The sequence below is a fragment of the Astyanax mexicanus genome, unplaced genomic scaffold, assembly GCF_023375975.1.
Source record: "Astyanax mexicanus isolate ESR-SI-001 unplaced genomic scaffold, AstMex3_surface scaffold_31, whole genome shotgun sequence".
NCBI lineage: Eukaryota > Metazoa > Chordata > Actinopteri > Characiformes > Acestrorhamphidae > Astyanax > Astyanax mexicanus.
In genome coordinates this window covers 81,520-95,000 of record NW_026040041.1, presented here as the reverse complement: position 1 = coordinate 95,000, position 13,481 = coordinate 81,520, and positions in this window count along the sequence as shown.

Genomic DNA, 13,481 nt, shown 5'->3' with positions numbered 1-13,481 from the left:
ATTAAAACAAGCAGTTTATCAGAGCTGTGTGTGGATGGCTGGTGAAACTGCTCATTACATGAAGCTGCAGTTCTTCATCCAACCACTAGCAGCAGCAGCACAAGCCCCGCTCTCTTCACTCAGTCACTACTTCAGTACAGCCCAGCCACGGGCTACAGAGCTCAGCCAGTCCGTTTTTACTGTTTCTGTAAACAAATAAAGGTTTTAACCCCACTAACCGAATAATACAGCTCTCTACAGTTCATCTTTCAGCCCAAGCAGCTAACAGCAGCAGGTTAGAACAGCCGACACGGAGGCACTGCTGGGATTACATTATAAACAGGTCAGTTAGCGCGCTGCTAACCTCAGGATGTTTATAACTACGGAGTTTAGTGGACACGGCCGCCAGGTAAGTCTTTTAAAGGCTACTGAAGACTATTAAAGGCTATTAGAGTGTAACCCCTGGCTCCCAGGGGTTACAAGAGGTTATTGAAAGCATTATTGGGGGGCAGAAATCAGTACAGGCTGGTTAGATAAGTGATGTGGGTATTGTCTTATAAATATTTACACATAACTTATATCTCTCCTGAAAAGCTTTTATTTTAGTCAGAAACACGCTTGTGTTTACTTTATCTGAGAGAAAGATGTTTTTTTAATTCAATGGAAAGCAACAGGTGTAGTAAATTATAAGTTTAAGATTTTTAATCCACCTCACTGTGATCTATAGTCAGTGTTCTCAAGTCACACTGACACACGCATTTCAGCGAGTTCACACGCTCTCACCTGCGCACACCCACCCCTCCGTTAGATACAGATACAAAACCTGCGCGCCCAACCCCCGCCCCCCCTCCCCCGTTGGACAGATAAAAAACAGTGATCACACTCCCGCCGACACTCAAAACTTGAGAGCCCTGTCTATATTTCTATAAATCCGTTTTCAGTTTCTCCTCCGTGGTTGAAAGGCAGCTGTCTCTCACACAGCAGAACTGAGGGCGGGGCTGCGCTCATGCAGCGGCTCTCTATTTAAATGAATAGGATGCGCTGTGTTGGTGCCGCGCCATTTGCGTAGCGCGCTGCGCTATTTGCGTAGCGCGCGCGGGAGGGATCGTCGATCCTCTTTTTGACTTCGATACTCGAGACCATGACCTCATTTCGATTCGATTTCGATAAAATATCGAGATCGTGACACCCCTAATATATATACACCGCGGAGGTCGTCGGCCCGGTGGTCGTCAGCCTCTCTAGCAGGGAAAGAAAGGCATAACAAGAAATACAATACCTTATTATAAATAAAAATATGCTCCAAAACTAACCGCAGAGGCACGTAGCAAACATCCAGCGTTCCACTGTGTTTTCATGGGTGACTTATAAAATTGTTTTACATTAAAATACTCAATTTTTAGTGGACAAGACTTAATATAAATTTAATTTAATGTGTACACTGTTGGTACAGTGCTGATGAGTCAAGGATTTGCATTACCTCTGAAGTAGTCGCAGACATTCTGCTTATTTGCGAGCCATATTTTTTAGTGAAATGCGCTTCCTGTAGAAATTGCCAACTGCAAGTGGAAAAGGTCGCAAATTGCTTTTGTGAAATAAGCCCCAGGACAAAGCGAGAAAAAGAAGGGCTTAATTCTTTATTCTTTATTAGCAGAGGACGGATACAGTGAGCCTGATTTTGCTTCCATCCTTTAAATTTTAAAACGGCACTTCATTACAACAAGGTCAGTAAAGTAAAACTTCCAGCACAGCCAACCCTCTGTGAAAAACTTAAAGCACAGAGTAATCTCTGTTTGAATTCTGCCTTCAGGCTTTTCTGACAGAAACCGTGCGGGTTAGGAAAAAAAGGCAGAAAGTGCTGCTTCTTTGTGTGTTTATTAACTTGTTGCCCCTTCCTGCTGGATCCCTTTTACACTTTAAACATCGCTAACGCTAACTCGGAGACATATCAAACTAGCTAACTTAGCTAACAGAGCTGCGTTACCTGCCTCTAGAAAACTGAACAAGCATACCTCTTTAAATATCTTGGTAGCGAGGCACTAGCCTCCTATTTAGAGTTACGTTTTCTGTGGTTTGCACAGCAGAACGTGTCCTGTAAATGATGTTTACTGCAGTAAGCGAGAGGAGGAGCTGTTGGGTAAATCAGCTGTGTGGGGGCTGGAGAGAAGCGGTCATAAGGACGCTGAGCGGCTGTGTTCCGATCACAGTTTAATAATATAATTTAGAACAAATAATTTCCTATTCGTCAGTCTGTAACAATTTCCTTTAGTTTTTATTAGTTTTAATACTCACCATGAAGGATTTAGATCAAATAAATCCAGATCCAGTGCTGAGAGGAGTAGAGAAGATAATCTGTTCGCTGCGGGGGTAACAGGATGTGGTAAAACCGTTGAGACCAGATACCTGAGTGAGATCAGAGAATGATGCGTGGGACCTCCGAGCTTCTGTTTATAGTCGAATAAAAGTTACTAAACTGCAACTACAAAATCTATAGACGACAGCAGATCACGTGAATCCAAAACAGGATCTGTCTGTGGTTTATGGAGAGATGGACATGATGTTTCCATTTCTACAACTTTTAATTATATAATTTACCCTCTTTACCTAGATAAGATTCAGGTCAATCATATAAACTCATCATCAAATACTATATCTCCACCAGAAGATAGATGTAAGTCTCTTGGGGTTTGTCTCTTTCTTTCTTTCTTCTTTATAAAACAGCTGGAGCTCAGTGAGGTTGGATGGAGAGCGTTGGTTTGTAAACAGCAGTTTTCAGATCTTTCCACAGATTCTCCATTAGATTCAGGTCTGGACTTTGACTCGGCCATTCAAACACCTGGATACTTTTATTTCTGAACCGTTCCGTTGTAGATTTATTTTTAAAAAGTTTAAAATATCCAATAAATTTCCTTCCACTTCACGATTGTGTCCCACTTGTTGTTGATTCTTCACCAAAAATTACAATTTCATATCTTTATGTTTGAAGACTGAAATGTGGCAAAAGGTTGAAAAGTTCAAGAGGGCCTAACTACATCTACTAACTACAGTCTAAAGAGGAAACTGTGTTTTAATGTAGGGAAACTGTTAAGGTGGAATGGAAATGTGAAGAAGAAACTAAAAGCTTCATACACTGCAGTATAACGTTAGATCTAAAGAGGAATCAGTAGAGTTTTACAGTAAACTGCTGTATTACACTTATGAAGGTAAGACTTAGTTTCAGTCTTTTTATTAGAGGCTACTTTGAAAATTAACAATATCCAAGCTTTTTAAAAGGCATTAGCCAAGCTATATAAATGCATTCCTACATCCATCTCCCCTTAACATAAAATATTTTAATCCCACTGTCAAAATATGTGGATGAGATGGACAAAATCCGTATTTACAGTATCTACAGGGATTTTCAGTTACATTGTTATTTTCTATTTATTTAGAATTAAATAACAAACGATTCCTGTGGGAGAGATCCTGTAGTATATAATAATTTAATTATATTAATGTTGAGAAAGCTGATGAAAGATAGCAGCCAGTAGCATTGTGTGAGTTTTTGCGGGATTAACTGTGGATTATACACAGTTCCTGCAGATTGTGTATTGTGAAAAAGTTCCTATAAAAAGTCCTATAGTTGTATTCATTAATTAATTAGTTATTTAGTTAATTAACTATTTTATAAATGGTATTAAAATACATTTCGATAATTGGTATGATATAATTTATGAAATCTGTATAATGGAAAGAATAACTTTTTCGGTTAGGCTTCAGAATGATAAATTTGAAGGAATTTGAGAACAGAGTAGAGCTATTAATATGAATAAATGGCTTATCTCTAACGTGTGTTGTGTTTTAGATTCTCTTGTAAATAAAATTGGTTAAATTAATTTATGCATTTATTTATTAGTTATACAATAGCACATGCCTAGATATTTTAAAGTTAAATACCTAATGGACTCAATTGCATAGCTTGTATTTTAAGCTAACATTTTGCTTTCAGAACTAGTGTTACAGAATGAAAAACAAAATACACTTTTAAAAAGATTTAGTTTTATCTTCAGCACACCTAGTATTATGTAAAAAAAGGTCACATGATCACACATTCACACGGTGTCCTGTGATGCTCTCAAGATGTAGCTAACTACTTATTAAATGTAAATGTAGGAACATTTCAGGTAGATTGTTTTAGCTTCTGTGAGTAGCTAGCTAGCTAGCGCTAAGCACATTTTGAAGCTAAATTGCGACACTCATTCATGTTAGCTATAACAGTAACAAGAAGCTAACCAAGCTAACTCGCTATCTACAGCGTAACAGTAAGACAAACCATATACACTAAACTTGGGGCTTGAGAGTGCATTTCCGGGGCTTGGTAGTGCATGTGCACTGTGAAGCCCCTGTTGCACACAGACCCCACATGCACTACCAAGCGCCGGAAATGCAATGGGTGGACTCGTTTCCTTTGCCCTTTTATGTGCAATGTATTTCTTTCATTACAACACTTTGTGATATTGTTAGGTAAACCCATGAATATTAAATGTGTTTAGCATTAGCGTCTATGGTTTGTCTTACTGTTACGCTTCTAACTGCACCCCTTGTTAGGGCCCGAGCACCGAAGGCGCAGGCGAAGCCTGCACCGGAGGTGCAAAGCCCTATTGTTTTTGGTCCGTTTATTATTATTATTACGCTTCTTGACCCTTTCGCCCATTTTTGAGGCATTTCCGATACTGGAAAACTCACGCATTGTGGCACAGGCCTCAAACTTGGCGAAAATTTTAAAGTTCCATAGAGGCTGGACTTTGGCGTGGTTCAGGAGCTCTATAGCGCCCCCAAACGTCGGCATTGGCCGGGATGAAATTTGTCCAATGTGCACCAATTTTGGTACGCTCATTTACCTCCTCATAAAGAACAAGGATCACTTGGATTTATCTGACTCTGCCCAACAGGAAGTCGGCCATTTTGACAGGAAGTCGCAAAAAAAAAGTTTCCGGCTGGTTTTCGGAGGGGTTAAGATTATTGAAAACTCCTAAAATTTTACAGACCTATTTGGCTTAGGCCATGTATATTCGTGTGTCATCAGCTCTCTAGCGCCACCTATTTCGTATGACATTTTTGGAAAGCGCTCAGCCTCTTGACAATTGGCAGATTCAATAAGGCCTCGAAATGATTTAGATATATATTGTAATTTTTGTTGTGTGTAGCTAGATGACTCTACAGCGCCCCCTATTTAATTGGGCTAATAAATTAGCCATCGGCATGCATTAGCTCCGCCCAACAGGAAGTTGGCCATTTTGGAATTTGTGAAATTTTTACGCATTTTTCACGCACTCATTCAAACTCCTCCTAGAATGTTTGTCAGATTACCTCAAAATTATCTGTGGGTAGGCTCCAGACATACTTGGTGATAAATTGCGAAGGAATAGTCGATAGCTGTAACGACGACGTAACAGCGGGCAATTCATTTAATGGAGACGCAACACTAGACCAAATAGAAACCTTAGAATGTTAAGAACACAGGTGTTTGAAAAATCATGAAACTTTACAGAATCATAATAGACATCATTACACACATTGTCACTGTTTATATGATTGACTCCGCCCAACAGGAAGTCGGCCATTTTGAAATATGTGCATTTTACACACATTTTTTGCATACTTTGTCGAACTCCTCCTAGGGAATTTGTTGAATACTCTTGATATTTGTCAGCAATAAACTACTACCATCCGTGATGATAAATTGCGAAGGAATAGTCGATATCTTAAACGAGGACGAAATGGCAGACAGTTGAATTGCTTGAGATACCCCATTAAAACAGGAAGTAAATACATTCTTGTGTTGGTAGGTGTTTGAGGAGGTTAAAATGGATGAAAACTCACAAAATTTTACTGGACTGCTTGATTTACATGGTACTTTGATTGGAAATTGAAATTTCATATATAAGTATTTAATTGGCTCTATAGCGCCACCTAGGTTTCAATGCATATTTGACATTATGGAAATGCTCAAAAACTCTTGAAAATTGTCAGATTCCATAAGACCTAAAAACACTTTACAAATATTGTGATAATTTTTTCATGTGTAGCTAGCGGACTCTACAGCGCCCCCTAATTCGTTCGTTTAATAAATTAGCTGTGGATGTGTCACAATTTGTCTAATCTTCTCAAATTTTGGTAGGAGCGTAGATTCTGTGACTCTGCACATATTTGGTGTCTTGAGGAGGTTACAACGGATTTAGGCTCACAAAGCTTGACTGTCCTGCTTACATTTTTGATCTGGAATTCCTAAATTTCCTTGGGGATAAATAAAGCATCCATCCATCCATCCATCCATCCATCCATCCATCCATCCATCCATCCCTCCATCCCTCCATCCCTCCCTCCATCCCTCCATCCCTCCCTCCCTCCCAAAGATATTATGAATCCACAAGTATTAGCTATTGGATTGTGTTAGCTCTGCCCAACAGCAAATCAGCCATATTGGAATATGTGATAGTAAATCGTGACGAAATAGTTGATAGCTTAAACAATATCATAATGGCAGTCCATTTATTTAGTGGAAATGCACTAGACCAAAGTGAAATAAAAACGTCAGAACACAGCTACTTGGAAATTCTTGAAACTTTTTAGAAACATAAAAGACAGCATTAAACATGTTTTTAGTATTAGAGAGACTGTTCGTTCAACAAGTAGGCCATTTTGAAATATGTACATTTTACACGCTTTTTGCAAACTTTGTCAAACTGCTCCGAGGGAATTTGTTGCATTGGCATTTGTCCAAAATAAACTTCAAGCACATTTGATGATACATTTTGAAGGAATAGTTGATAACTAGAAGGAGCACAAAATGGTGGAAAGTTAAATAGCTTGATATGACACATCAAAACAGGTAGTTGACGCATCTTGGTGTTGCTAAGTGTTTTCAGGAGGTTATAATAATAATAATGTTTGGAAATTAAGAAGCTTTAGTCATAAAAAACATGGTCACCACAGGGAGTTGAACCCTATCTCAATAAATGAGAGTGCCATTACTAGTGACTTTTGTTTTTTTGGCTATGCTTATGATTTATCATTATTTTTGATATTTTTACTTTTTATATTTATAAGCAGGACTATGTTTGAGAATATTTTTTTTAACAGACTTATTTTGTATTTAGGAAATAATTTAAAGTATTGTGTTTTTTATGTAGATGACTTATATAAATGTGTTGTTTAATATACATATTTAAGTATGGTCTTTTGAAGAAGTGGTCATCAGCTGCATTATTGTGTTGAGTTGGTTGCTGAAATATTAATATATGTGTTGGGAAATTAAGAAATTTGAGCCATAAAAACATGGTCACCACAGGGAGTTGAACCAAAAAATGAGAGTACCATGACTAGTGACTTTTGTTTTTTTTGGCTACATTAATAATTTATCGTTACTTTTATTGTTAAATTTGGCTAAATTTATGATGATTCTTTTTTATTGTTAAATTTGTGTTTTGTTATTTTTTTACATTAAAAAACAGAACTATGTTTTAGTGTTGTGAGCAGAATGCAGCAATTTGTTAAAATATCATTATATGAATATTTAAGTTCATGTTTTTAGGTTTTAGTGTTGTTGTGAGCAGAACACAGCAGTTTGTAACAGTACTGTTAAAGATCAGAATATAAATATTTAAGTTCATGTTTTTAGGTTTTAGTGTTGTTGTGAGCAGAACACAGCAGTTTGTAACAGTACTGTTAAAGATCAGAATATAAATATTTAAGTTCATGTTTTTAGGTTTTAGTGGTGTTGTGAGCAGAACACAGCAGTTTGTAACAGTACTGTTAAAGATCAGAATATAAATATTTAAGATCATGTTTTTAGGTTTTAATGTTGTTGTGAGCAGAACACAGCAGTTTGTAACAGTACTGTTAAAGATCAGAATATAAATATTTAAGTTCATGTTTTTAGGTTTTAGTGTTGTTGTGAGCAGAACACAGCAGTTTGTAACAGTACTGTTAAAGATCAGAATATAAATATTTAAGTTCATGTTTTTAGGTTTTAGTGTTGTTGTGAGCAGAACACAGCAGTTTGTAACAGTACTGTTAAAGATCAGAATATAAATATTTAAGTTCATGTTTTTAGGTTTTAGCGTTGTTGTGAGCAGAACACAGCAGTTTGTAACAGTACTATTAAATTTCATAATATAATAAATATTTAAGTTCATGTTTTTAGGTTTTAGTGTTGTTGTGAGCAGAACACAGCAGTTTGTAACAGTACTGTTAAAGATCATAATATAATAAATATTTAAGTTCATGTTTTTAGGTTTTAGTGTTGTTGTGAGCAGAACACAGCAGTTTGTAACAGTACTGTTAAAGATCAGAATATAAATATTTAAGTTCATGTTTTTAGGTTTTAGTGTTGTTGTGAGCAGAACACAGCAGTTTGTAAAAGTACTATTAAATTTCATAATATAATAAATATTTAAGTTCATGTTTTTAGGTTTTAGTGTTGTTGTGAGCAGAACACAGCAGTTTGTAACAGTACTGTTAAAGATCAGAATATAAATATTTAAGTTCATGTTTTTAGGTTTTAGTGTTGTGAGCAGAACACAGCAGTTTGTAACAGTACTGTTAAAGATCAGAATATAAATATTTAAGTTCATGTTTTTAGGTTTTAGTGTTGTTGTGAGCAGAACACAGCAGTTTGTAACAGTACTGTTAAAGATCAGAATATAAATATTTAAGTTCATGTTTTTAGGTTTTAGTGTTGTTGTGAGCAGAACACAGCAGTTTGTAACAGTACTGTTAAAGATCAGAATATAAATATTTAAGTTCATGTTTTTAGGTTTTAGTGTTGTTGTGAGCAGAACACAGCAGTTTGTAACAGTACTGTTAAAGATCAGAATATAAATATTTAAGTTCATGTTTTTAGGTTTTAGTGTTGTGAGCAGAACACAGCAGTTTGTAACCGTACTGTTAAAGATCAGAATATAAATATTTAAGTTCATGTTTTTAGGTTTTAGTGTTGTTGTGAGCAGAACACAGCAGTTTGTAACAGTACTGTTAAATTTCATAATATAATAAATATTTAAGTTCATGTTTTTAGGTTTTAGTGTTGTTGTGAGCAGAACACAGCAGTTTGTAACAGTACTGTTAAAGATCAGAATATAAATATTTAAGTTCATGTTTTTAGGTTTTAGTGTTGTTGTGAGCAGAACACAGCAGTTTGTAACAGTACTGTTAAAGATCAGAATATAAATATTTAAGTTCATGTTTTTAGGTTTTAGTGTTGTTGTGAGCAGAACACAGCAGTTTGTAACAGTACTGTTAAAGATCAGAATATAAATATTTAAGTTCATGTTTTTAGGTTTTAGCGTTGTTGTGAGCAGAACACAGCAGTTTGTAACAGTACTGTTAAAGATCAGAATATAAATATTTAAGTTCATGTTTTTAGGTTTTAGTGTTGTTGTGAGCAGAACACAGCAGTTTGTAAAAGTACTATTAAATTTCATAATATAATAAATATTTAAGTTCATGTTTTTAGGTTTTAGTGTTGTTGTGAGCAGAACACAGCAGTTTGTAAAAGTACTATTAAATTTCATAATATAATAAATATTTAAGTTCATGTTTTTAGGTTTTAGTGTTGTTGTGAGCAGAACACAGCAGTTTGTAACAGTACTGTTAAAGATCAGAATATAAATATTTAAGTTCATGTTTTTAGGTTTTAGTGTTGTGAGCAGAACACAGCAGTTTGTAACAGTACTGTTAAAGATCAGAATATAAATATTTAAGTTCATGTTTTTAGGTTTTAGTGTTGTTGTGAGCAGAACACAGCAGTTTGTAACAGTACTGTTAAAGATCAGAATATAAATATTTAAGTTCATGTTTTTAGGTTTTAGTGTTGTTGTGAGCAGAACACAGCAACAGTTATAGTCTGGTATTGGTTTCACAAGGATCCAGAAGCACAGCCTAACACTGTGTTCATGGTCCATTGTCTCAACCACCAAGTACGCAGACCTATTAGTAAATAATAAATAAATAATTTTCATAATTCTGCAGCTGTATATATTTACATTACCTAGATACATATTTGCTGACACGAGACAATTGGATCATGCCAAAGTTGTACCCATTAAATTAGTGATATACTTATGATTATAGTTTTTAATAGTTTTTTTATATTTGAGAGGAACACCTAGGTTTGTGAAAATGTACAATGAATTGCTTCATGTGTACTAAAATACACTGGCATAACTTGTGTATTGATAATATATTTAGATGTTATTTTTTTGTACACATGATCAATCAGTGTTCCATTTTCAGTGGTACATTCTGTTACACACTGAGAATAGCCTAGATTTTCCATAAACATAGACAGCGTGAGTTTTCAGTTCATCATGGTTCCAATCGCCAATTAGAAAAATGTTATCTGACAAATTGCATAATGTATTGCATAATTGACTGATGTATTTTTGGAACAATGATAAACAATATTGTGGTGGTCTGTATATCACAACTATGATTATTTCAAGCTGGTTGAATTGACATATAATGCATTCTATATTTACACCTGAAATGTCTAAAATACTATAATCAGTATTATCTTTGCAGTACATTCCAACACCCCCATGTTGTTGTTGCTGAATTGATTTTAACAGAGGGTTGTCTGAACTGTAAGCAAGGCAACGTGGAGCACTATGAAACTGGTAACCTTCAATGTGAGTCGAATCACCTGATACATTTGCAGGTAGCCAAGTCTCTGTTACCGCTATACAAGGATAACTAAAGGATTGTGCTGAAGTAGTTAAGTCTAACAAATGACAATTTAGACCCTGAACATTCATTAAAAGAACAGAAAAAGAGTTCTGCGTTTTAATTGGACTGACATTATATAATGAAAATTGTGCCATGTTATTAATACATTCCTGGATATTACTTCTACAATAAATTGCTTTATTAGCAAAATCCTGAATGATTAACCCACTTAAAGTCTCTACTCGACTTAAAGCAACATAAGCCTGTCCAGGTGCAAAAATCTTTTTAAGTGATACAACAGCTTGTTTTACCGTTAGTCCCTGCACTTTGTGCACAGTGCAAGCCCAAGCCAATTTTAATGGAAATTGCCTGCGCAATCCTCCCTTGCTATTAACACGCTCCTCTTCCAAATTAATTGGTGTTGAATGTATGATATGTCTAGGTGGTGATGTACGCTTTCGACTATTTTGTCCAACTTTTTGATCATCAAACTGAACAAACACAGTTTTACGCTAACTTTCCCAAAAGGAGAGTAGTCACCTGTCTGCTTTATTTGTCGTAATCTACCATGAATGTAAGCTAGAAGACTGTGATCTACCATAGAAATCTCATCTATGATCAATATATGTAAATCACTGAATAAAACACGCAACGTATTTAATTTTTCTTCTCCTAAAGGTGTGTAGGGAAGTTTTACATCTGTCCCTATTGAAAATGTTGAATGAATTGTGCCAGCTCCCAAGTTAAATGCAGCAATTCCAGTAGGAGCTGTTAAAAGCCTGGTTGCTTCATAATGAATACTCCTGATTAGGTGTGTCTTCCCTGTTCCTGCACCTCCAGTAATAAACAAATGGAAAGGCTCTGGCTGTTTCCCTCTAACTTTCTCTAAACACCATTGTCTAACTTGATAAAATGTGTCTTTCTGCTCAGAGTTAAGAGACCTCAGCAGATTGAGAGCATCTGATCTACAGAGTACATTCAAATTTGGCTCAAAACTATGTTTTTTTACACTTGGAACAGATAAATCAGGAATTTGATCTACATGCTCCTCAGGCTCTACTGGTCTTTGTGTTTTTTCCTCCTGGCATTCTAAGCGCTCTGCCTCTTGCTCCGGACACATCTCACACCATGCATCTTCTAAACTACCATTATCAACTACAACATGCTGAACTTGAGAAAGAATTTCATCATCTTTCTCAAATAATTGCTTATTCTCATCTACTACATTTTTCACATATTGCACTGAGCCATTTATTTCATATTGGCCATTATGGTAAAACAGTTCATATGTTGGAAAACCTGCTGGTTTCATTTCATTGTCATTACGGTATGGCAAGAATAATTGCAAAATACTTTGATAATATTTTTCCGGATTGGAATCAACAGAGAATCTTGCATACCTTACGACCGCTGGTTTTGATCTAGTTCTTTTTTTAACAAACCCTGCATTGTTTTGCAGCTGAATTTTGTCTGCACATTTCTCTGTTCTGCCCACAACACGATATTGAGACACAAATACTGCTATACACATGTTCTGAAAGGGGTCTCTTACTGGCCTTGCTTTATACCTATCAACATGGTTTGTCATCCACATGGCTTTTTCGGTGAGCTCATTTGATTGTGCTTTCTGCTGTAACACTTTTAGTGGCAAGCTCAGCCGAACACAATGATCACCTGTGGGTATGTACTCTACTTTACGTGAAGCTTCTTTTAGATGCATATTTGTCAGTCTATACACTGCTTCTTGAGCACCTACATCCCGATTATGTAAATAAACACTGCCCAATTGTTGCAATGTGCCTTTTACATCAACATTGTTGTGCTTTGAAGCTTCACGATGGGCAGCACTTAATAACAATCCCATCTCCTTTTCAGCCTTGGAAATGTATGAAATGATGTATACAATGCATGCATATGCATCTACTATATACTGAATATCCATATTAGCATTCCAAGCCTTCAGTAAGTTTTTATTATAGGGATTTACCCACAAATCTGTAATTTCTCTTTTTAGAACAACTTGAGTTTTTCTGCCAGCAATGTTATACGCCAGTTCAAACATTTCTTGGTCAATACCAATACTGGCAAACAACTCAGAAGCTGTACTACTAGAATTTGTGTCTGTAGATATGGCTGACTTTACCATAGCTAATATTTTTGTTGCTTGCTCTTTATTCATGACCTTATTTGAGACCTCACAACAACATGGAACTGCACTGCAACTGCACTTTTTAGTTGATTCCTCTTCTTTTGTTTTTCTAGAAATAAACGTTTTATTTGAAGGTGGTCGTGGAAAATTAAAACGACATACACTGTTGCGCTTTCGACACGTTTTTGAATGCCTCCTACTGTGCATTTGAACTGTTGAGACAGTTTCAACAAGTTCATTGTCATTGCTCGGTAATTCGGATGATATGTATTGGTCTATAAATTTTACAACAGTATTGTCCTCAACCCTATCAATTTGGGGAGCATTGTCCACCCAAAACATTGCATGTACATGGGGGCTCCCTCTTTGCTGAAACTCCACGCGATAAAAATAATCCAGTACTTTACCTATCGGTTGACTCGGTGACAAGATTACTTTATTTAAAAATGTATGCCATCTAAAATCAAACATGCGTGCTGCAATAACTGGGTTGCGTCGCAATAGGCCACATTTATCTGCCCAATCTAAACTACACTATCAGTCCTGTCTTCCTGTTGCAGCATGCTTTCTAATAAATTGTCCCATCTCATATCTGCTGAACTGAATGAACAAAAAAATGTAGGTATGCCAAGCTGCCTTACCATAG